Here is a 25199-nt window from a genome sequence, read left to right on the forward strand (position 1 = left end):
TAAGAATGAAGATTTGCCACGAATACCATCACTCCTTTATGATAGCTAAAAGCAAAAGGAACACACTTTTATGCTGAACATTTTATGTTGACTAAATGATAACATTTCTGCTATAATGCAAAAAGGAAGTAAGAAAAACAGTAGCTCACGCCATATAGTTGATATAGAATGACAGAAAAAGCTATGTTGTCTGGCACTACCTTGGCCAAATTACTCTATCAACCGGCATATTTGATGGCTTTTGATAGAAGCATTCTGAATTACAAAGTGCCAAAAAGTGAATGGAAAATGTGCAAATAAGAGAGTTTTCCGGATTGTGATGTGTGGGAAAATGGAGCAGAAGTCCAGGGCACTTTTTCATCCAAATTTATTTCTGTTTCATGGCATTTCCCATCCAGAATATATAGACAGTCTGCTGGCCTGAATAATGCGTTCTTTGGCACCCTGTGTTGCCCTCAAGAGTGCCAGAGAACAAAGCTTCGCTCTAATAGAGCTTTATCAGGCTGCTGTTGAAAAAGCTTAGAAATGCAATCCAACAGGACCAATGCTATGAGGCAATTCTAACCAGCCATTTAGGGTGCCGCCAGCAGAGGGGCGAATATGGGATGACATTTATGGCCCTAAAAATATCAAATTAGGCTTCAGTATAAAGGGGTGAACACAAAAAACATACTATGCTTGGGACAGCATAACACCTTGCACTTGTCAGGTTTCATGGGGCTTGGTTTAATGTGGTGGAGTGAGTATATGATTAATATACTTTATGGTTTGGGCCTTAACAGTGAAGTGCAGAGTGTGGGGAGTTTCCCAAGCCAAAATGGAGACTTCAAATAAGATCAGTGATTGGTCAGAAGCAAAAGAAAGCCATTGTCAGAACATTCTAAACTGCCTTTCATTGTCAGCAGCCCAGCAGGAAGGTCTGATGTTTGGAGTTCTGAAGATTTAGAAACTTTAGCTGGGCCCTTGTGCCTAGGTTTATGTTACTAGGATCAAGAGAGTGTTTGGAGAACTTAAGAAGAAAGCCAGTAACGTTCGGGGAAAAGAAAGAAGCAAGCTAAGTGACTTTATTTGTAAACTGAACTCTGTTTTTAGCTCTGTGAGGAATTTATATTCCTAATACAGCTTATTTCCCAGTTTCCTGATTCCATTTTTAAGGAAAGGTTTATTTGAAGGAGTTTGTTTAGTTAAAATTCTTAAAAGACATTATTCGATTTTTTTACAGTTTTTTCATTCATGAACTGAGTAACGTATTTAGCGCATGCCTTGATTGCGTGTGGGAGTTAGTAATTTGTTTAAGCGTTGCATTTCTTACGGCCTTATGAAAATATTTAGTGCAGTTATTTCTTACCGTGCTTTTCATGAGCGTCGGGCTCGTGTTAGAAATCTTACACTGTCTGCGCAAGTGACAGCGTGTTAGGCACGTAATCCTGGAGGTGTTTTGTTTTTATTTAGCAACATATTAACCTTGCGCGCGTTCATCCTCAAGCAGTAATCACAAGGATCTTTTTCAGGAACACAGTTCTTTACGTCTTCTACGCAAACCTAATTTAATTCATGAAGAAAGAATACTAAACTTCTATGCATGCGCATGAATTTAAGACTTTGCCTTGTGAACGCTGTTCACTTCTCACATACGCAAACTATTCCAAAAGGAAAAAGAAAGAGTGCTATACTTCCGCGCATGCGCATTAATCCTGCCAAGCGAACACTGCTTTCTTTTCACATGTGTGAACTATTTAAGAAGGGAGAAGAAAGAGAGTGTTATATTTTCATGCATGCCCATGAATCCAAATATCCGAGTGAAGGCTGCTTTCTTCTACATGCGCGAAACTCATTTAAATGTGAAGGAAGTGTAATATTCATATGCTAGCGCAAGACTTCAGTGATAAGGATTGAATGTAGTTCTTTTCACGTTTATGAGACCAGTCATTTTTTAATTTTATTTACTACGTTATTCTTCAGTGGAACGCTACAAGTTTAGTGCCTTATATAAGAGATTCACGCAAAAACGAACCTAGCTTTACAGACAGGCGTGTGTGTTCTGGAATTTGAACTGCAAGTTATCTGATTCATGGAACTCCAAGTGTGAAATCAGGCAGCAGCTTTCCAACTAAGGATTTAAAGAGATAGTAATATTGACAGAGACACTCTACTATCTATCAGTAAGGAAATACTTCCTCTAAGTTATCAAAAGAGGATATTCAGGTATGGTGGTGTGTTTCTTTTCTCAATTCTGGGATATCAGCTATTTAAGGGAAGTCAGAACCTACCTCGAAAAAGAAAGGTTAGTGATTAAAGTTTATCTCTTATTATTTTCTACAGGTTAAGTGATGTAAAGAAGCAGAACAGGACCTGAAGTTTATTATTTTGTCCCATTTTCCCCCTTTCCCTTGGGGATGCTCTCAGCTAAACTGTTTTGATATCAGTTGAGAGGTTAGCATCCAAGGGGGGCTGGGCTGCAGGGGTTCAGCAGCTTCCGCGGACAACAACTAGATTGAATATAAAGCCTGACAGCACCTTTCCCTGCCACCGAAAGTGCCCATTTCCTTTGTTATCAAAGCAAAACCCTACTTTGGGCTGTAGTTTATCTGTGCTGTCCCCAACTGCTATTTTCTACTTTAAGTCCTACTCAGGTTACCTTTTTCATCCTTTATTGTCTGCAACATTTACATTTACAGGATTTCCAGTCAGTAAAACGATTCACTTTCCATCAATAGTATCAAGTGGGGTATAGGCTTAGATAATGTATTTATTTTCGTGGGGGCAGTAAACTGGATGCCTTAGTACATGACATTACTATCAGTGGAAGCAAAAAGCTGAATGCAAAAATAAAGACAGCAAATGGACATGCACACTGTGCACATTTGAAATAATCTTTTTTATTGTGAATGGGCCATCTGTCCAGTTTGCACTGAATACATATGCTAACTTAAATTAATTAACTAACACTTTCCCATCAAATAACTCCCCAATAATTAATTTGCCCTTTAACAAAACAGTGCAAAGTGATTCAGATGACAGATTCTGTTTTTGTTTAGTGGAAGTTTAAAATGTGCTTGCAGAATGCATTGGCTGTATTTTCATTCAGAAATCGTATTGTGCTCCAGGAAGCAATTTGATACAAATATACTTGGGAGGTGGTGTTGGGAGAGAGAAATGCCATGATTATAGAAAAGTCAGCTAGGGTGATGTGAGATGTCAGGGAAAAGGGGAGGTTCAATAAGATTGACAAGCCTAGGGTATAAATCTAGCTGGAAGGAGGGGTGGAGGTTAATTAATTATTTTTTAAAGAGAGGAGACCAGGAGAGCAGCTGGCCAGAGGACAGAGCTGGGCTGTGGAGAAAGGCAAGATTCTCTCCCAGGCAGCAGTCTGAAGGAGGGCAGAGTGAGATTGCTGGCTTCTAATTGTGCTGCCAAAGCTGCAGAATTTGCAACACTTGAGCTTGCAGAGAAGGGACTTTTCATGATAAGCAACACAGAAGTCCTACACATTAGAAGTGAGTATTGGTAAAATTTGAGGAGCGTGCAGATAATTGTGTTTACCTTTCCGTCAGTCAGTCAGTCAGTCAGGAATTTTTTAACCAGAGTTTTTTTTCTCTTTATTTCACCTGGGTAATTGGGAAACACTGAAGTGTAACGGAGGGAAAAGTTGCCATGCTATTGTGCTATGTGCTTTCTGTCTCTTCTTTTAGATGGTACATTCTGTAACCGTCTCGGGCTTCATGGTCTGGGAAAGTGAATGTTTTTATTATGAACACAGGCTGCTTATGTATCTGCTAAAGGGTTAACTTGTTTTAATATGTGTATCGCAGAACCTATTTTCAAATCATAATGCAGATAAAAGAAAAGCAATCAGTTTTCTGTGCCTATGAGAATTCATTGACCAAGAGGGGAAACCACAGGGAAGCGCCCCAGTGTATCAAAAGCGGTAAAATACTTACCACATGTGGTAAAGTGGGAGGTAAAGCTTGGGAACCAGCTAGCAAGCTAGAAAACGTAGGATGTGTGTGTGTGGATTGTGAATCATTGATCGTAATGAAAAGTATTATGAACAATCAGTTGAAGAAAGTAGTCCTGTTTCGTAAATAAGTGAATGGAGTGACAGGTAGTGCTGTTTTGCCCCTGCAAGTGCTAGGTCCACTATTTTGTATATTAGAGGGGAAGCGGTGTCCCATCATATAGGGCATTACCATAAATACACTGTGCTACCACATTACCATTATTTTACACACAATAATAAAATACCAACCAGGTTATGTTATAGAACTCTGACAAAACCTCTAACAGAGGTGACTATATCTTTTGTGTGCAACTCGGTGAGAAGGGGGAACTATTTTGGTGGTTTGTCATCAAGAAAACCTTGATAGAAATGTGCTGTGATGGTTAATTCTACAGCACAATTTTCCACTGAAACTGGATAGGCAGTTCAATGGAGAACATAATAGCTATTAGAATACTACAGAGGGTTTGACCCAGGAGCATCACAGCAGCAGCAAACCATTTATGAGTTGCAAAGAAGCACCTTTTTGCATGGTTCAACAACTTTTTTTTATCAGAGATTGTATACAAATTTAGAAATCGCAAAACCTGGGTCATGATGGCCGTTTCTTTATTCCACGAAAAGAAAACTGTAGGGAAGAAGGATGCTGATGCCAGGACATAAAGGCTCATTCAGACACCACACGTTACCACAGCTAGCACGACCCTTAAGTGACCTGCAATGGTCATTACACAAATCCCAAAGTAGTACCTCTGCAACATTTTACTTCCTGTCACAGGAATCTTTGACATTTTCTTTAGAATTCTGCCTTACATTCGCTTACTTCTCTTTATAAGAAACCCCCCCCAGCCCTAACCTGTTTCCAAGATCCCAGGTCATGAACTGAAAAGCAAAGCAAGGGAGACTGACCAAATACACCACATTCACAATGATTTGCATTGGGCTAATCAGGGGAGGCCTGTGAGCATCTCAGATTTGCGGCCGCGCCATTACACTGGATTCAGGAACCAGGAAACTGCAGCAAATCCAGAGATTCTCTGAGCATCTGTTACATGCCCTCTAGCAAATCTTTGTGTATACATTTGCATATGAGCATTATGGCTATGATCCAGTAATCTCTAGGTTTGATCCATTGTTATGCTTTGTGAACCAGGTGCAAATCTGAGATGCAAGGCTACCTACCTCCCCATGTGTTTGAGTGCAAATATTTTCGACCCAAGACCCAGCATCTCCTTTGCAGGGGCCGCATTGGAGAGGGACTGGGGAAGAAGCAGCAAAAAAGCAGTCAGAACAGTGTCATCACAGTTGGCAGCCAAAGAGAACAACTACATTAGAGACTTCACCATAAGGGGCGGCGGAAAATGGCAGTGGAGTAGACTACTTTACCCCCATGAACCAAGCGGACAAGCATGTATATACCAAAACCAATCTGTGGATAATGTGATAGGACAAACACCTGCAGAAGACTGTAATACAGGTAGCTTATAGTCGTAAAATAGATGGCAGCTGGATTCCTCCCAAGTTGAAGGGCAACTCCTAAATCGCCAATATTTCATCATCCCACAAATCCCTCATAAACTGACACAGTAGAGGAATCCCATTTCCTGTTCTCTGCTCACTAAACTCCATTATATTGGAGAGGAAAAACACTGTCCCTCCCCATCCCACACAAGAATGGCTGAAAACAAGAGTGCAGAGGTCAAATGATTGAATTGAACATTCTTTTTCATTCCTACCTTTGAGATAAGTATTGTCCAGTCACTCCTCTTGCGCCACCATCAATGTATCAGATGTTAATGCCGGATATATTGAAATCTGAGGCGAGGATGTAGAATTAGGATCTTCGACAATCCTGATCAATACAATCTATGAACAAATAAATACATTCACTGATCAATTTGAAATCTGGACACTGAGAGCTCCAGGAACCTGTATATCTTCCTCTGAGTGTAGTGGAATGATACAGGCAACAGTGATCATGTTTTCCAGGCCTTTTGTAACCCTGCCTACCCACATCAACTGCATCACAATGGGGTGACCACCTCAACATCATAGCTAGCATCACAATAGGGTCATGCATACAGTGTCATTATTCTAGTGTCAAGCAGCAAAGTGAAGTCTATAAATGGGCAGGCTCTAATAATGATTTTGAAAGATGACTTTCTGGCTAAATAAAAAGAAAGGCATGCAGGACGATGAGCAGTGTGATTTCTGTGAATCACGTGTAAAGAAAAAGAAGGAAGAGAGTTTCAACTGTTAATTAGGCAGATTCTGTCTTTAAATATTATGGGCCTCATTACGCGGTAGGCGGTGAGCCATGGCGCTATTAGCGCCATGGCTCATGCCGGTAAAATACCGCCACCGCCTTGGTGGAAAGGGGATTTACCGCCCCATTCCAAGGTTGGAGGGGCGGTAAATCCCCCTTCCACCATTGCCCTTCCCCATTCCCATTTCTGCTCCATAGGGCTCTATGGGAATGGGGAAGGCGCTAATTACGGCACCGCAATTTTGCGGTGCTGTAATTAGCTCCGAGGTCCCTTTGCGGGTTGGATTTTAACGCCTGCAAAAAGCAGGCGTTAAATCCCCCAACCCGCAAAGGGACCTCATAGTAAGGCGGTAAGGATTTACCAGTACCGGTATCCTTACCGCCATCCGTGTAATGAGGCCCTATGTGCATGATTTACAAAAGTGTTTTCAATAGAAAAACCCAATTGACAAATGTGTGGTAAATCAGGCCCTTAAACTTTTTGCGCATCAAGGCACACTGCAAAGGTGTGGGATGATGGAATCTTAGAGAGTTTTCTTTTTGACTTACATGAAATGGCAACTGGAAACCTTCTAGTCTGTAGGCAATTTGAGGACCAAGTATATGGATTTTAAAAAAAAAAACATAACCTTGGTTACATTTCGTTTTGTTAAGCTCGAACATGATTACATAAATGTATGAAAGGAACTGTACATTTACGTACGAAATGTACAGCGTGGCATACATAATATTAAACTTTCCCAGCAATACACTACAAAAAAAAAATGTTTTCCTCATAAAATAATGGGGGAAAAAAAACAAATAGTGTAAATTCAATTGTATAAAATGCGTCAAGGACTTCAATTCAATTTTGAATCGCAAAACGGTCATGTTTTAACACTCACTGCTGACTCTCAGAAGGGAGGTTCGGGTCCGACATCCCTGGCTGAAACCATTGGTTTGTTTTGGAAAAGGCTGTGGTTTGGAGACTGCAATTTGCTTGTTTACAAAAAAGAAAGAGAATATATGTTTTTAGGCTGAGCAGCATCATTTGGCAGTTTCCTTCCTAACCCCGGAGCTTGCTTTTGTTTACACATTTATCAATTGATTTAGGTCCAAAAAGGGTGAAAGATCTCACACCATCTAGAATTCCTGTGGACATTTCCTGTATCAAGGAATGGATCTGTCTTAGTGATAATGAAATACGGTACTGTCAGAATTGTTGCCAACCTTATTAAGTTTTCTTCTGTAAAAGGAGAATGACAGTAGTTCCTTTTGGATTCTCTATGGCACTCCCTGATTGGCACGGACCAGCAGTCAACTAATCAGCTTGCATTATTTAGATACTGGACAGTGTTATAATGTAGGCGTATGAGCTAGTGGAATGATGAGGGTGTCATCGTGTAGAATGTGAGGGTTCAGAGGTTCTACGATTGACGGTTGGGACTAGTGAGTGAAGTTAAGGTGATTATGGGGTGTGGGGCTGTCCCAGTGTTTCTCCCTTCTGTTGGTCTTAGTGTTTCCCCTACAATCCTGTTGTGTGAAGAAGGAACTGGACATTAAAGAGTACAACTTACCTTGAGAGCTGTGGAGCTTTCATTACTACACTGGCGACGAGGATGGGATTGTAGTGGGAGACCGTTGCTGCTGGGGGGGTGCAGCCCTGTGCCACCGGAGAACACTGCCCCCAGAGGAAGCCCCGCACCCCGAGCGGTTTCGTTTGCACAGGTACCTCTGTCTGTCTTGCGGGCTCCGTCTGGGAGCGCTGCATTGGAGTTGGCGGACAGACAGGTACCACTCCAGCTGATGTCGGCTCTCGCCAGAGGTTTGTGCCCGCGTTAGCATCTGGTTTGGTGGCTTGCCAGTGCTTGGTGGCACTTATGTTCCATCCGCTGTGTGAGGGAGCGGTTGGGAGTTGGAGCGTGATGCCGGCAAGGCTCCGTATTTGATCGCGGTGCTTATCAGGGGGAGCGGTGAAGAAGAGGCACACGGCTGGTTTCGGGCATGGAGAGGAGCATGCCCGGGTGTCTGCCGGACAAACGGCAGTTGTGCGTGCCACGGTCCTCCTCAGGACTGACTTTTGCGTCCAGGAGAGCGGACGTGAGCCATCCTGGGAAGTCCACGGAGGAGGTATCGGCAACGTTCGGTAGCGTTGTTGCCAGGTCGAAGGCTGCAGGAAGAGTGATGACGTCGTCTCTGGCTCTCACTAAGCTGGCCAATTACCGCCAAGGCCGTTGGTGTTCCCGTGGGAGGTGTTCTGCCCACGTCAGCACTGAGGTCAATGCTAACTTTCGTAGTTCGGTTCCGGAGGCTACGAATGGCGGTCACGTGATGCGGAAGTACGGCGATGTGGCTGATGCCGTGGATGTTTCCTTTTCAGCAAGGCGGTCAGGAGCGGTGGATGGTCCCGGTCCTGGTGGGGTCTGCCAGCAGAGGATTTTGCACCCCGTTCTGAGGAGTGCTTCGTGCTGTCCTGGTCCTGGTATTGGAAGCCCAGCAGAGGACGGCGAACAGTGTGATGGGAGTTTATGTGCCGGCGCTGGAAGTAATATGAGTGACCTTTGCTTCTTAGATCTCGTGTTTGGGCACTTAAAGGAACCGTCTGAATTGGAACAATATTGAACATTGCAGGTTAGTGTTTTGGGCCAGTGTGTTGTTGTGTTGATGTTGTGGCCCACTGTGGGTGCAGGTTGAACTCCTGGTAGTGTTAGGTGTAGATTTTGTCGAGGCCGTTGTCTCTTCCTAATGGAGTGTTTTGTTGTGGCCTCATAGTGCATGTTGGGTCCCAGTATGGAAATTCATCTTAGCTATGTCACTACAGTAGGGTTATGCTTCCATGGGTCTAGAGTGATTATTCCTTATGCGGGAAGCAAAGACTTGCGGGTGATGTTTCCAGGGGACTGGATTTGGACTTGCGGGTGGTGTTTCCAGGGGACTGGATTTGTACGTGCGGGTGGTGTTTCCAGGGGACTGGACTTGGACTTGCGGGTGGTGTTTCCCGGGTTCTGGATTTGGACTTGAGGGTGGTGGTTATGGAGATAGGAAAAAGGAAAAGTTTTTTTTTTTTTTTCGTGAATGTAATGAATTGTACTGCAATGCACATTTACCAAGAAATGTTATTTGCATGGAATGCATAATAATGTTTATGTTTTATATCATGTTGTCTTGTGAGTGGTGTGAGTGTGGTAAGTGAGGTACTTATGTTGATGAAGTTAGTTGCCAATTTTTGGATTACAGAATTTGGTGGTGTAGGTCGTAGATGCCGGGTGGGTCTATGTTGCATTTTCTGTTTATTGGTTCATCACTGTATGACTCTATGCATGTGCCTAGGTTGGTTTGTAGCTTAGGCAGTGCGGTTCATAGATGCTGGGTGGGTCTATGTTACATGTTCTATCTCATAGGTTCATTGTAGGTGAATTTATGTATATACTATGTTGGTTGGCAGTTTAGGCAGTGCAAGTCGTAGATGCCGGGTGGGTCTATTGTTGCATCTTCAGCCTCATGAGTTTGTTACCATGTGAATCTTGGGCATGGATATGTTTTGGCAGATGGATACCGGTTTGGGTCCTTCTCCGTTTTTCGCCGGTTGTGGAAGCCGGGTGGGTCCGCGATTCCGGTGGATAAATTTGGGTGAATACGTCACGTGGGTCGTGGAAGCCGGGTGGGTCCGCGATTCCGGTGGATAAATTTGGGTGAGTACGTCACGTGGGTCGTGGAAGCCGGGTGGGTCCGCGATTCCAGTGGATAAATTTGGGTGAGTACGTCACGTGGGTCGTGGAAGCCGGGTGGGTCCGCGATTCCGGTGGATACATTTTGGGTGAGTACGTCACGTGGGTCGTGGAAGCCGGGTGGGTCCGCGATTCCGGTGGATAAATTTGGGTGAGTACGTCATTATCTCCTTGTCCTATGGACCTATTTGAGTTCATTTAGGGGCATGTGCCCGTCTGAGGAGTTGGAAAGAATGTTTTCACGCCAGGGTGTGGAGTTTGTCCTGGCAGTGGTATACCTTGCCCCAATTTTGGTCATACCGTTTGGGCAGGTGAAGTGGTGAAGCTGTCATGTAAGACTTTTCAGATCTAATGTCGGTTAGGGTGTTAGGTCATTACTTCCTAAGAGGTTGGTGTAGTGGAGTTTCTTTAATTGCAAAGTACCTCGGTGGTGTTGGGCATTTGTTGTGCTCTTCTGAGCGAGTTTGTGCTCAGAAGTGGCAGTTCTGAGACTCTGGGGGGCAGACCAGAGTAGGAGGATGTTAGTGCCATGTTGGTGTTGGTTTTGTTAGGTAGTCGTCTTTTATGATAAACTGTGTGACTGGGAGTGGCAGTCCCGGGTTCCGAGGGGCAGCTCGGAACGGTGGAAGAGCTTTACTTTATTATTTTTGTTCCTCGCAGGTTTTCACCGAGGTGTTTGGTATGGAGGCGTTGGATTAGCTGGTGGGTTGGATAGGTTATGAATATACTAATTTTGGAATTCATTGGGCATTTGATCTGGACTTGGTTGTTGGTGGTAGTGTAGTGTTTAGGTATGGGTGTGGTCCTGGTGGGCCCGTGGAGCATCGTTGTGGTTGTGGTCCGGTTGGCCCAGTGAGAGTTTTCCTTATCTGGTGCTGTATTTGCTAACTTGGACGGCCGCCAGGTTTAGTAGTGTAGTACTTGTCTTGTGATGACTTGGGTTTGATGCTGGTCATTTTTCCCTTGTTTCTTGTTGTTTTCCCAAGGGATGGGGAAGTGTTATAATGTAGGCGTATGAGCTAGTGGAATGATGAGGGTGTCATTGTGTGGAATGTGAGGGTTCAGAGGTTCTACGATTGACGGTTGGGACTAGTGAGTGAAGTTAAGGTGCTTATGGGGTGTGGGGCTGTTCCAGTGTTTCTCCCTTTTGTTGGTCTTAGTGTTTCCCCTACAATCCTGTTGTGTGAAGAAGGAACTGGACCTGGACATTAAAGAGTACAACTTACCTTGAGAGCTGTGGAGCTTTCATTACTACAGACAGCTCCCTGATTTATGAGCTGTTATGTCTAGAAAGGGACATTTTAAAAAACTATTCTAGATAAAGTATTAACCTTTTGAACTCTGCTCTGAGTAATTTGGAATGAGATCACTTTCACACTTCAATGGAGTAAAACACTGTCTTTGCATAAGACTGAAGATTTGCCCTGAATGACATCACTCCTTGCTGATAGCCTAAAACAAAAGGACATTTTTATATCGAGCATTTTATGTTGAATAAATAATACAATATTTGCATCCAAGCTAAAAGAAAGGAAGAACAACAGGAGCTCACACTTCTTAAAGCTGAAGCAAGTGAAATAATCCAGATATATAATTACAGCAAAAGTGATATTATCAGGCACTATCTTATCCATACAACTCGATCGACCGTCTCCCTAGCTGGCCTTTAATAGACGGATTCTGAATTATACAGTGCTGAAAAGTGAAGGGAAAATATCCAGATTACCAGAGTTGTATGGGTGGTGATCTGAGAGTAAAGGAAACAGAAGTCCAGGACACTTTCATGGCCTTTCCCGCCAGACTACAGACATTCTGCTAGCCTGAATAATTTGATCTCCAATACCCTTTGTTGCCCTCAAGAATGCCAAATAGCAAAGCTTTCACTGTAATAGGGCCACAGCAAGCGGCTAATAAAAAAACTCAGAAATGCAATTCAGCAGGGCCAATGCTATTGTGAGGCAGTCCTAACCAGCAATGTAGAGTGCCACCAGCAGAGGGGCAGAAAAGGTGTGCCGTGTATGGCCCTAAAAATATCAAATTAGGCTCCAGTATGAAAGGGTGGGCACCAAAAAGATATTTCGCTTGGGACAGCATAAAACCTTGCACCTGCCTTTGCCAGCCAAAGTGCCCATTTCCTTTGTTGTCGCAGCAACACCCTAATTTGGTCTCTGGTTTATCTGTGATGTACCCTGACTGCTATTGTCCATTTAAAGTCCTACTCAGGTTACCATTTTCATCCTTTGATGTCTGTCTCAATGACATTTACAGCATTTTTACCGTCCTTAAAAATGACTTATTGTCCATCAGTCGTGTTAGGTGCGATGAATATATATATTATGTGTGAGAGTCTGGCGAGAAGGGGGGAGGATTTTGGTGGTTCACCATCAAGAAAACATTGAATGCAATTCATTTAACAGTGCAATTTTCCACAGAAACTGAATAAAAACACATTTAGGACGCATTACAAGTTGGGTGGTATTCTGGTGGTAAATCTGCCAGAATACCACACAACCGAATTACCGTTACCGCCACTTGTTCAGATGCATTTACTGCCAAATTACTAGTGCTGATGGTGGTGTTAGTCCTCATTAATTTGGAGTCCATAGGAGTACATGGAGTATTTCTGTGAAATTATCATAGCTGTAATTCCGCTCGCTGTAATTCTGCTGATTTTGCTGATTTTTCGGTGGAAAGTGGGTGGATTTACCTCCAGTATGATGCTGGAGGTAAATTCACCACTCCAGGGCCAAACTCGTAGTATAGCAGAGCGGGTAAAGTGGCAGCAATTCCTTTACCACTACTTTTTTCCCAAACCGCCATACTCGTAATGAGACATAGGGCCTCATTACGACCCAGGCGTTAAGGGTTAACGCCGTCGTTAACCCTTAACGCCTATTCTGATTTTAACGGCTGCTTTTAGCAACCGTTAAAATCCATGGCGCTAACCTGCCATGATGCTAATTACGCCACCGTAATTTACGGTGGCGTAATTAGCGCCTTCCCCACTCCCATTATGCCCTATAGGGCAAAAATGGGAATGGGGAAGGGAAAATGGGAAATGGGGATTTACCGCCCCACTCACCTTGGAATGGGGCGGTAAATCCGCCATCCACCATGGTGTAAACATAGTTTACACCATGGTGGTAAAGTTGGCGCAATTAGCGCCTGGGTTGCAATGAGCCCCATAGGCTTTACAGGCAGTTCCAATAGAGAATACAGAAGCTGGGACTGACACAGGAGCACCTGAGCAACAGTAAATCATGAGCTGTAAAGATACCTAGTGAACTCCACCACAAAGGAGGCAATACTTTGGCACAATTCAACACAAATACATTAGGGATTATATGCAAAGTTGTGGATCTTAAACATGGGTAATGATAGCCTTTGCTTGATTCAAGGAAAGGAAAACTTGCAGGGGAAGGGGCCTCTGATAATGGTAAGTTGAGGTTCATTCAGGCACCACACAGTAGCACAGCTAGCACCACCCTACAGTGACCTCCAACTGCCAATATACCTATCCCACACCAGTACATCGGCACAATTCCAATTCCTGTCATGAGGAACTAATATATTTTCAGAATTCTGCCCCAAATTTGCTGCCTTCTCTTTAAAAGAAAATCCACCAACCCTAACCTGTTCCCAAAACCCCAGGTCATGAACTCGAAGGCAAAGCAATGGAGACTGACCAATTTGCACTGGGCTATTCCTGGGAGGCCTGTGAGCATCTCAGCTTTGCGGCCCCTCCATTACACCAGATTCAAGAACCAGGAAACGGGGGCAAATCCAGAGATTCTCTGAGCACTGAGCATCTGTTACATGCCATCCAGCAAATCTTTGTGAATACCATTTGCATAGAAGCATCCCGGCTATGCTCCAATAATCTCTAGGTTTGATCAATTGTTATGCTTTATGAACCAGGTAAAAATCTGAGATGCAAGGCTACCTCCTTATGTGCTCCAGTGCAATTTATTGCAAACCGGGCCCTGTGTCCTCTTTGCAGGTTCAGCAATGGAGACAGAGGAAGATGTGAGTAGAGCAGGCTAGTGAGCCCCGCCTAACGAAATGGACAAGAATAGTTGTACAACAACCCAAATCTGTGTATAACGTGATCGAACTAAAAACTAAGGCACACTAACACAGGTAGCCTATACTTAAGTAGAAGGAAGTTGGAGCTCCCTCCCAAGTTGAAGGACAAGTCCCAATACATTATTATACCAGAAATCCTTTATAAGCTGACACATTTCAGGAATCCCCTTTCCGTTCTCTACTCACTAAGCCCCATTAAAGGAGAGGAAAAGCACAGTATTTGTCCATCAAAAACAAGCATGGCTGTAAAGAAGATTACAGAGGTCAAGTAATTAAATCTTACATTCTTTTTCATTCCTACCTTTGAGAGAATTGTTGTCCAGTCATTCGTCGTACGCTACCACCAATTTATCAGATGATAATGCACAATATATTGAAATCTGAGACTAGGATGTAGAATTAGGATGTTCAACAATCCTGATCAATACAGAGTATGAACAATACATACATTCACTATTCAATTTGAAATCTGGACACTGAGAGCTCCAGGAACCTGTATATCTTCCTCTGAGATTAGTGGTGTGATACAGGCAACAGTGATCATGTTTGCGAGGCCTTTTGTAAGCCTGCCTCCCCACATCAACTGCATCACAATGGGGTAATCGCTTCAACATCAAGCTAGCATCACAATAGGGTCAGGCATACAGTGTCAATATCCCAGTATCAAGCAGCAAATTGAAGTCTACTATTGGGCAGGCTCTACTAATGATTTTGAGGCATGACTATTTTATTAAATAAAAGAAAGGTGTACAGGAAAACAGAGTTGTGCTATTTCTATGATTGCCATGTTAGAGAAAGGAAGAAGAGTATTTCAAATGTTAATAACTGGGCAGATTATGTTTTTAAAGATCTTGCACCCGATTCACAAAAGTGTTTTCAATGAGGAAGCCCCATTGAAAAAAGCCTTGTCAATCAGACCCTTAAACTTGTCCCATCAACACATACTGGAAAGGCAAGGGATGATGGAGCTTTAGAGATAATTCAGTTTGACTAACATGAAATGGCAATGGACAACTCTAATGAAAAGTGACAGAGTCGGATTCGGGTCAAACTGCTGGTTTGCTTTATTGTAAATAGTAGAGTTAGAAAGTAGCAAAGCCCTTAAGAATACCTCAACCTCCAACTCCCAGCCTCAGCTCACCAGTAGAACCTCAGGCTAGAAGTGAACACAAGACGTTCCACAGCCATTGCTGGGAACTCCACGTAGAATGTTGCACACAGAGTTCCACAGCCAATACTGAAGTCCATGTAGATTGTTGCTCATGGAATGATTGTGCAGTACTGATCTGGAAACAAACGACCTAATTATAGGGCAGCACTAGCCACCCTATAGTGAAGGTGAAACCTATCATCCATAGGAAATGCAAACATTCTATGGCTAATAAATTTTGAGCCAGAGGGCGGATCAGCGTGGCAATTAAAAATTCCTAGCTTTTCGTGCAAATCCGTTTTATGATTCAAAAGATATAAAGGGTAAACAAAGGGTGTGCTTTTCACTTTCGCATTCATTTTCCAATAGGAAAATAGTGCAATATGTATTAACTGAAGCGCACAGCCCAAACCACTGGACAGATTTACGCCAAATAAGAAATAAGTTGCACACAATGCGTTGAAGGAAATCCTTTGGTGGTTTGGTGGATTGGTGGAAATCAGTCCAGTAGTTATTTGTTTTATTTGCTGCATTGCTGTCGCCAAGCTTTATTATTTCTGAAAATCTGCCATTATGAAATTCGATAAACAAGTTCTTGAATCAATATTGGAAAGTGTCCTAGAATTAAATAAGGGGTGTAAGTAGGGTTGTGTTGTGGCTAGGGAGTATGTGGGTAGTATCTCACTTCCTCGTCACAGAATCCTACTACCGCCAACTCATGTTCCTCATCACAGTCCTTCAATACCACCACCTCACTATTTCTCTTGACAGTCCCCCAATGCCACCACGCCACTCTTCCTTGCCACAGTCTGACACTGCCACCACCTCACCTTTACTCATCACTGTACCCCACTACCACCGCCTCACTCTTCCTTGTCAAAGTCCCCTACTACCACCATCTCACTCTTCCTTGTCACAGTACCCCACTACCACAATGTCACTCTTGCTCATAACAGTACCCTACTACACCCAACTCACTTCTCCTCATCACGTCCCCAACTACAGCACTTCACTCTTCCTCGTCCCAGCCCCCAACTACATAACTTCACTCTATCTTGCCACAGTCCCTCACTAGCCACACGTCTCCCTTCGTCACAGTACACCATTACTAATCCCGTCTTATTAAGTGGACACAAAAAGAGATTCAATAATATATAGTGATCTGATTTCAGTTATGTTATCAGAAATATAGATAGATTTACAGGTGGTGGGTGGTATTGCATAACAAAACCTTTGAAATTCAATGGGAAAAAACAAGTTAATGGACATTCTTTGTGAATAAAATGTGTGCATAAGCATCCCAGCTACGCTCCAGTCATCTGCAGATGTCATCCAATGTTATACTTTGTGAACCAGGTGCAAATTGGAGATGCTCAAGGTCATCCCCTAATGTGGTATGTTGCAAAGATTTGTGAATCAATCACCATAGCTCTTTTGCTGGCAGCAGTGGAGAGACTGTGGAAGAAGCACTAAAAGAGGCAGCCTGAATCATGCCATGGAAATTGGTTGTCAAAGGGGCCATCTACATTAGGGACATCACCATAAGTGCCAGTATAAGGTGTCAGTAAAACAGGCTGCTGTACTCCCACAAACCAAAAGGACAAGAATATGTGTATACCAACCCCGATATGTGACTTATGTGGTAGAGAAAAGAACTGCAGAAGACTGTAATGCGTGTACCCTATCCTAGAATTATAAAAGACAGCTGGATCCTCCCTCGAAGTGCAAGCACAACTCCTAAGTAGACAATACATCACTACACTAAAATCCCCTTATAAACTGACAGTGCAGGGATCCCTCTTCCCTTTCCTTCCCTCCTCTCCTCTCCTCTCCTCTCTTCTCCTCTCCTCTCCTCTCCTCTTCTCTCCTCTCCTCTTTTTCTTTCCCCATGGTCATCAGTGCTATTCTTGGTCATGGACAAGCCTCCCTAGGGAGGCCATTCATCGAGGCCTATTTTGCATTTTTTCTTCTATGTTTAAAATGTAATAAATGCATAGAGGTTCCCCTGTCGGTAATGGTGCTATGTATTGGTACCAATGAGCCATGTCCCACCTAGCGACTTTGGCTACCGTATCAACATTATTTAAGGAGGCCTTTGGTCTTCTCAAGCTGTAAACCTCTGCCAAGGAGATGGCTTAAGCAGGTTGATGGCTGTGCATTATTCACACTGGTATGGTAGAATGATCCAGCATGGTGTCAGTCAATGAAAACATGCTCTCTGTCCTTCTGTCTTGCCATGGACTTGTGAGTCAGGGAAAGGAGCAATTCTGTCTGCCATATCTGCCGGCCCTGAGACGGTGTTCAGAGCTTGTGCTTCTTTTAGACGAGTAAGGATGGGGTGTAAGCTTCAGACAAGGGTTTTCCCTTGGCTTTCCACTGGAGATATCCTTTGATATAAGCTGCAAATCTTTCTTCTCCCATCCACATAGTCCTTGATAGGTGTCTTTGTCCGATGTCTCACTTCCTAGGCTTTTGTTGGTGGATCCTGGGAAAAGAGCGGTTCAGAGAGACCCTCTTCCAGCCCTGACAGGAAAGGAATTGCCTAGACCCACTTTGTTTCTTTCCTTCTATGCCACCTTACATTTTTAGTATATAAACAAGAAGCTTGAATGGACAGCAATTTATATAAATCGGTTCTTACATGTCAAATTTACCTAATTCTAAAAGTGATTGCTTTTGTTACACTCATCTATTTGTAGTGAACAACATCTTCAACGTGAATCAGTTTTTGAATTACAATACACATCTCTGTGGCATTAACTGAAATACATTGTATTCATGCATAGCAATAATCACCATCATCCTTAGTTTATTTGGGACACATGATAATCCAAAAAGTGCATGTACACATAATAATAGAATACACAAAACTTCATCATAAAATCACATTATTTTTTTATTACAATGTGCTTTGGTTGACTTAGCAACGTTTCACATATATACAAAGTTAAAAGCATTTGTTTACAGTACAATACATTACACTCAATGTTGTTCACATTTCGAACTGAATTGATACATTAATACATTTATACATTGTAAAATAGCAGACGTAACGTAACCCTCTTTTATTTGTCTACTAAGTAATAATTACCAAGTCAATGTTTGCTAAATATTTTTGCACCTCAACTGTGAGTGCAGTCTCCTGTCCACCTGCTACCCTTGCCCAAAAGAACTCTGAGATTAACCAGGTCACATCACATATGCAGTGCCCAAACCTTTCATTTCTTAAAACAACCACAATATTACAAAAATGTCAGTTCCATGATGTTTCCTCCTGTTAATTGCGGATAGATTGTTATTAATGTATTAATGTTTATAGTTCATACAAACTTTCACATATCAGAAACATAGATAAAAAAAGAAAAAAAATACGTATCATGAAATTACAGATAAAATCACAATAAATACATTCTAATAGCACCTTTTGTTACAAAAAACTACAATTCATTTTAATAACATCATTCATTACAATCATACAAATAACACATTATTATTCAACAATAAAACAATCCGTTCAGTTTCTAACTAAATCTAATCTGAAAACAGGGCAACTGCAATACGTTATTTTTAGGAGGCGATCTTAAATCCTACTTAACCTGCTCCGTTTATCGAGCTTCCCTGTTGATGTCACACCAATCCAGACATGATCAAGTGCTATGTGCATAGATTTATCTTCTGTATTTAAACAGTAGCACCATAATGAGTCACTTTTTATATTGTCAAGATTAATTAGGAAAGGACCCAGCAGCTTTGTGTAAAGTGAACCATGCTCACGACATTCTGTGAGTACGTAGCATGCAGTTTTCTCTTTACCTACAATACCACATAGACAACATATGCGTGCATCTTTAGGAATAGCAAGTTCTGGACCAATAGCCACCAAGACTGGTAATTTATTTACCCTCAGAAGTAGAAGAAATCTATGCATCGCTGGTGATGGACATATTTTTAAATACCTTTGTGTTTCTTTAAATGTATGGGACTGATTCTCTATTACTTTAGGACAATTCTTCAAAGTAGCCAGATGGGTATAATTGGTGGTCCAATCCCATTGCTCTAATTTCAACAGCAAACTTCTTTTGCAATACTGGGAGATCTTCATCCAAGTGTGGGCTCCATCCTATGGCTTCAAAGGTCTTAGTCACCAGCCATGTACATTTACTATTAGCATTAATGCTGATTTCTTCTCCCCGGATGAGGGAGGATAGCACAGGGGCAGCACGCTTGTCTTGTATAACACACATCTTTTCAGGGCCTGCGTTACTTAGGATGTTGAGCCCATTTCCAATCTTATCATTTCTATAGGAAAACTTGGTCCTAACCCTAAGATGTTTTTCCAGAATGCACCTTTTTCAGCCATGATAGGTCGGTCTTACACTGCACCTCCTAGCCACCACAGATTGCTTTTGTTTACACATTCATTAATTCAGCATTCACATTCACATTCAGCACCACAATGCCCCTGGGCTGCCTGCGCGCTATATATATGTAATAAATAAATTAATCGATTTAGGTCCCAAATTGTCAAAGGTTCTCACACCATCTAGAATTATTGCAGACATTGCCTGTATCAAGGAATGTATCAGTCTTAGTGATAATGAAATACAGTCTTTTTGTCAGAATTTTTGCCAACCTTCATAAATTTTCTTCTGTAAAAATAGAATGACAGTAGTTCCTTTTGGATTCTCTATGAAACTCCCTGATTGACACAGAACAGCTGTCAATCAATCAGATTGCATGATTAAGACACAGCACAGCTCCCTGGTCTATGAGAAGTTTTGTCTAGAATTGGTTCATTTTAGAACGATTCCACATCAAGCATTAATCTTTTGAACTCTGCTTTTTGTAATTTGGCATGAAGTCACTGTCACTCTTAAATTGAGTAAAATATTGTCTTTGTGTAAGACTGAAGTTTTGCCATGGATGACATCACTCCTTGCGGATAGCCAAAACCAAAAGGGACATGTTTTTAAATTGAGCATTTTATGTTGGCTAAATGATTCATTTCTGTCACAAAGCTATAAGAAAGGAAGAAAAACAAGAGCTCACAGTACTTAAAGTTGAAGCAAGTGAAATAATCCAGAGATATAGCATAAAAGCCAAAGTCATATTATCCAGCACTATCTTATCTAGAATACTCTATGAACCAACCAGCACCATTGATGGCCTTTAATAGAAGCATTCTGAATTATAAAGTGCTGAAAAGTGAAGGAAAGGTTCCTGATAACCGAGTTTTCAGGATGGAGATGTTTGAGTAAATGGAGCAGAAGTCCAGTAGACTTTAGTATTCAGATGTTTGTTTCATGACATTTCCGTCCAGAAAACTGGGCGAGAAATGTGTTCAAGAGTGCTAGGCAAGAAGGATTTCACTGGAATAGATTTGTGCAAGTGGCTGTGGAACAACCTCAATCCAACAGGGCCAATAGTATTATAAAATAACCCCGAAAAGCCATCTAAGGTGTTACCAGCAGAGGTGCAGAAAAGAGGATGCTATTTATGTTAAATTAGGCTCCAGTATAAAGGGTGGCCACCAAAAGGGTACTTTGCTTAGGGCAGCATAAAAGCTTGCCCGTGCCATCCAGAATGACCATTTCCTTTTTTGTTGCAGCAACATCCCACTCTGGTCTCTGGTCATGTATCAGCTATTAAAAAGCCAAGTGGACTCCACCAAGGACACACCCATTTTATTAGAGATTATATACAAAGTTAAGGAACCTAAAAGTGGGGTCATGATGGCCCTTGCTTGATTCAAGGAAAAGAGAATTGTTGCAGGGAAAAGTGACTCAGACGTGTTTAAGTTGAGGTTCATTCAGACACCACATGGTAGCGCAGCTAGCACTGCCCTAAAGTGACCTCCAACTGTCATACTTATCGCACAGTAGCACCTCAGAAAACATTCCACTTCCTGTAATGGGGAACAAATCGTTGGGCTTTCTTTTTATTCTGTCTTAAATTAGCTTCCTTCTCTTTAAAGGAAGATATAACCTGTTTCTAAACAAAAACCCCAGGTCATGAACTCAAAAGCAAAGCAATGAAGACTGACCAAATGGGCCAGATTTGCAATGTTTGCACTGGGCTAATCAGGAGATCCGGTGAGCATCTGAACTTTTCAGCTTCTCCATTGCACCGAATTCAAGAACCATAAAACTGAAGCAAATACAGAGATACTCAGAGTATACTTTACATGCACTTGAGCAAATCTTTGTCAACACCATTTGAATCTAAGCATCTCCTCTATGCTCCAGTGATCTCTAGATTTGATCCAATGTTATTCTTTGTGAACCAGTTGCAAATCTGAAATGCACGGCTACTTCCTCGTTTGCAAACAGGTCCAGTTTCTCCTTTACAGGGACTGCAGTAGAGAGGGACTGTGTACGAAACAGCAAAAGAAAGGCACTGTGAAGTGTTTCAACACAGTTAATAGTCAAAGGGAACACATCCGTTAGATATCTCACCATAAGGGGCAGTGGAAGGTGGCAGTGGAACAAGCTGCTCCACCCCCACAAACCAAGAGGACAAGATTAGATGTATACCAACCAAAATATGTGGGGAACGTAATAGGACAAAGAACGTCAGAAGACTGTAATACAGCTACCCTATACTAGAAGATTGATAGTCCCCCAAAGATGAAGGACAACTCCTAAATAGACAATACATTATTATATCTGCAGTGGATCCAGAAAGTTCCTTCAGTATAGATTTTTCAGTGAAGGGGATTTGTTTTTAGTAGTGCAATGTAACCATAACATCCCGTTAACAGTGTTTTTTGTTAGTGAATATGATAGGTTTTTAGTAGGGCACTGTAACCAGAACGTTGTTTTAGCATAGTGTTTTCTGTGAAGGTGAACGTTTTGTGGTAGAGCAACTGAGCCATAATGTGCCGTTAACAACATTTGTTCATGGAATCCTTGGCTGCCCACATGACAAACTTGTTGAAAGGGGCAAATTCCCCTATGTATGTATGCACACAGCCATAACCGCAACTTTAGCATTTGTATCGGCAAATACACTGTGTATCACAGTTTGTGTGTAAAAACCACACCCAGAAACCTGTAGTGTGCACACGGCCATTGCTATGGCCGCCATCTGCAAAAGGGCCGGATGTGGTACATGCAACCTTGCATCTATCGCAATGTCGGCGGACTTATCTTGCTGTGCGCGCGGGAGTGGGATAATAATTGTCAACCAGGTTAGGGGATTTCATTTGTACTGGTGGCTCTCAAAAGAGCCGTTTTGTAATTTGTTTAAAGATGCTTCCATAGAAACAATTTTTATTCTGGTTTTTATAAGTGTTTTTGTTAGTTGTACTTCGCCTCACATTCGTACAATAGCGTCTTCAATGGAGCCTGTAGATTGGAAAACAAAATGTCATTGCCACTGGGCGACAAAGAAATGCCTTTTCCATTGAGAAGCTGCACATTCCGATAACCAATGTTGTAATTCTCACAGGAGTACATCCCAGCAGCACGCAAGAGGTTACACATGCTTCTGTTGATAAGACGCCTTCTGACCTCCGGCTGATGACAACATTGATTGGAATAGTGGTATACATGAGAAAAGTACCTTTGCAGTGGGAAAAATGCACTTCACTGCTTTCGTCATCTTTTTGAATTGACGGTACACACGTGAACAAGCCATGTGGACGACCACAACATGTACAGTAGCGAAAGTGGCCACTCGTTGACATTCTGCAAGCAAATGGCTGAAACTGCGCACATCGACATCGCACAACAAAGCCTTTTTCTACGGCATACTGGAGCAGATCTAGCACAAAGGGATCACCCACTATGAAAACTGTGCGTCTTGCCATCTCTGCCAGCCTCACTACACAGAGTAATGAAACAAAATATGGCTGCTCATTCCTGTGACGCACACCCTGACCACCTGATTTGACAATTTCCACAGTCACATTTCCATTGGCCAGCATGGTGAGAAGCACATATTGTGGCACGTGCGCTCTCCATGTAACACCAGCAGTTCTGTACAACAATCCCCTGCATATACACCACACTGAGAAACGTTGTTACGCAATTCCTCAGCCTCCACAGTCCCATTACCATGGCCACCGTCCTGAAAATCCGCCAATGAGGCTTTCGTGCTGCGTGCAGGCGTGGGGGAAGAAATGTCAACCAGGGTAAGAGCTTTTGTCTGTAGGGATGGCTCTGAAAAGAGCTGTTGTGTTTTTTAAAAAAATGTTTTATTATCTGCGACCACACAAAGAGCTTGTTTTTGGTTTCATAGAGTTGTGTGTTTTCTTTTCCTCCTCAGATCTTACAGGAACCTTTTCAATGCATCTTGGAGATGTTACAGAAAAATATGCCACGAGCGCACATAAAATCAGACATTCTTCTGTTAATCAGACACCTTCCAGCCTCTGGCTTGGTACAACAGACAATATGAGTGGTCCATACTCTTGTTGGTGGTATGGTGGAGAAAACCACCTGGGCAGTGGGAAAAAGTCTCTTCACTGCATTCATCAGCCTCTTGAGTCGACAGTGCAAACGTAAACAAGACACGTAACCCAAATGCAAGCCGTCATAGTGCATGATGACAACATTCACAGTAGCGGAACTGGCCAGTTCTCTGCAAAGTGCATGCATATCGGCTAAACTGAGGTCATCAACAGCGCACCACATTGCATCTACTGCTTCCAAACCGAAATTGGCATTCAAGTGTCTTTCCTGGGCATACTTGTGCAGATCTATCACAAAGGCATCACCCAAAGTGAACACAATGTGTTTCTCCATGTCAGCCAGCGTCACTACAACCAGTAATGAATACCAGTATTACTGCCCCTTCCTGCGACCCACACCCTCAGTACCTGATTGGATAATCCTCACAGTGCCATTTCCATTGGCCAGCATGGTGAGAAGCGCAGAATGTGGCATGTGCACTTCCCAAAGTACTGTGAGGGCTGCACCCCAGTAAAGCATGCCCTCTTCCCACCACACCCTCATTGGGTATTGTTAAGTAGTCACACACGCATCCACCAATGCCATCCAAGAGGTCAGCATCTAACACTGTCAGTTCTCCACAAGACGTCATATGTACCGTTACACATTCAGCCTGCAAGTGTACTGTTATTCGAAATCACGTCCAGTGGAAAGTTCAGTGAAACATTGCAGGATTTGTGCATGCACATTCATCCACATTAGCACCCATCACCACTAAATAAAGGTATGAAGATTTTTTTGCTAGTATGTTTACAACTCAGTTATAAGTGCCTCTGCGCACGATATCTGCCACAAAGCGGCCATTATGTTTTTGAAAAGCATACTGGTTTTTCCCCCATTTCCTACCATGTAGTGGCACTTCAATGGTACCTGCTTTCAACATTTTCATTTACCCATATGATACGGTGTATTAGCAAAACAGGAACTCTCTTCTTTCCTTCCAACAATGCTACGAATTGTGTTCCCCACTAACCCATCTCCTACATAAACAGTAAAAATGTGGCACCAAAGCCACTACTGAATGTGTCTTGCCAACCTAAATGCAGTTACGAAAGGTCAGTGTGTGCGCAGCTGTGGTCCTGTGTACGCTGCACTATTGCAGACTCTTTTTAAATCTGCCAGCTTCTACTCTTCACCCTCAGCAACTGATCCATAAGAGGACTGCACGACTTGTCCTTGGTCTGAAGGCTATAGAGATACTGGACTAAAATGTCTGCAATAGCTCCCAGTGGCTGTGAGGAATAAAATGAAAACCCTGTGCATTATGCACAAGGTCTTCTGGTCCCTGGGACCTCAATACCGTCCACTCTCACTTCCTAATATCTGCTTGCTCGAGCTCTTCCCTCATCCGCCTCCTGCTCCCTCAGGGTCAGTTGCTTCTGCACGCAAGCAGTTGGAGGTAGATGTCTTTCTTCTGCTGGGGCCTCCCTCTGGAACAGGCTCTCTTCCTCCCTGGAACTTGAGAAGAACCATTTTAGGGTGGAAGCAGCTCAAAACCTTTCCATGTGCTTCTTCTTTTTCCCCTCTTCTCCCTTGC

The 25199-nt window shown here is 42.7% G+C and overlaps 1 protein-coding gene across 2 annotated transcripts in view; it reads right to left on the reverse strand.

Annotated features, from left to right (window-relative positions):
- LOC138515778 (uncharacterized) overlaps positions 1 to 14525 on the reverse strand; it is an 89112-nt gene extending 74587 nt beyond the window's left edge. The window contains exons 1-2 of one of the 2 annotated variants that reach the window (XM_069630486.1): positions 14361 to 14525; positions 5737 to 5866 (exon numbers count right to left, since the gene is read on the reverse strand). The gene's annotated coding sequence lies outside the window, so the exon portion shown is untranslated. Of the gene's footprint in view, positions 1 to 5736; positions 5953 to 14360 lie in introns of those variants that run through there. The other variant, XM_069630485.1, reaches the window with a different exon arrangement.
- Positions 14526 to 25199: the final 10674 nt, after the last annotated feature.

This window comes from Ambystoma mexicanum, chromosome 6q (genome assembly GCF_040938575.1).
Source record: "Ambystoma mexicanum isolate Mex_15411 chromosome 6q, UKY_AmexF1_1, whole genome shotgun sequence".
Lineage (NCBI taxonomy): Eukaryota > Metazoa > Chordata > Amphibia > Caudata > Ambystomatidae > Ambystoma > Ambystoma mexicanum.